A 1362-nucleotide genomic window follows, 5' to 3' on the forward strand; every position below is an offset into this window, starting at 1 on the left:
GCCAATCAGATTTATGATTTCATGCTGCAAAGTTGGGAGTCGCCAATGCATGTAGGTGTAGACCGATGGTGTTTGAAACGTCTACTCCTCTTCCTGTTTAACAAGTACACTCATGGCATTTCGAGAAGGCATGGATAAGTTGGATGCACGTCTTTCCATTTGAGTTTTTTCCCGTTTCAGTCTTACACATTCTTATACATTGAATTAAATGCTACTTATTTACTATAATTTGATATTTTCTGGCATTGAGGAAGCCTGGAGTGGTGTTAATGGCACTGTATGGTCCATCAACTTGGGGAAGGTTGCACGACTACACCAGGGTTTTCTTGCATTTTCATCGGTAGTTTGCAAAATTAAATAAATGGAACATTCAGAAATGCAGCCACCATAAAGATGGCTTCTTGGGTGCGGTAAAACAACCAAATTGAGGCCCTTTATGGAAAATCAGTTAAAGGCGGTGCTAAACTCCGTCGACAGCATTCTAATGGTAACATCCTGCTGGCGCCTTCTGTCAGTGCTCTTGTAACGATCACTTCAAAGCGCAATTGGGACTGGAAGGAAAGTTCCATGGATCGGTGGCAGAGACAGCTACTAGGGAAGGCCACTTCACCAGGACGTTGTGAGATACGACAGAGAATGTGGATGTCAAGGTGGTGAAAGCGATCACTCATGCATGTTGGCTAACAGAAGAAGTCAGTACATTGTCTGGTCTAGCAGGCTGAACTAACTCGTTGTAATTAGTGAGGGTCAACGAAGTGTGCCTGTTATCAGCGTTACGGAACCGACATATGCATCAGTATGGCACCCATTATCCCGTCACCTCTCATCTCCCTCGAATGCTGGACCCTCGGATCAAGAAATGTTGGTTGAAGTTGACTGATGTGGTTCGAGTTTGACCATCCAACATGTCGAGTTGAAGTCACTTCCACAGCTGGAGAAGCTTTATCTCAACTTTGGTGTGTAGCCATTGGAGAGGGTGAAGTAAGGGAGTGAAGTGCAGTACTTGGTTCTGACGATATCTCGCGTTGAATGAGACCCTCCGTTCCCCATTCTGACGAGGTGTTGCTTGCTGGTGGTTGGTGAGATAATTATAGAAGAAGGGCGTCAGGACCACTCAGTCATGTTCAGCGTGACTGATAGGAGTATTTACCGACACTTCTATCGACTGGAACTGGAGAATGATTGAGGCAGCCCATCAACTGTGTGCCACGTGTCACGTATTAAAATGTGTGAGTAGAATCCAATGACTAAGCAATAAATATGTTTGTCACTTCCTCACGTCGTGTTGTCAAAATGTTGAGTTGAGATTGAACAGATGGCTGACTGCCTTAAAACGAGAAATGGAACATATATTGCAACGTT

The sequence above is a fragment of the Echinococcus granulosus genome (assembly GCF_000524195.1).
Source record: "Echinococcus granulosus chromosome Unknown EG_S00104, whole genome shotgun sequence".
NCBI classification, from domain to species: Eukaryota; Metazoa; Platyhelminthes; class Cestoda; order Cyclophyllidea; family Taeniidae; genus Echinococcus; species Echinococcus granulosus.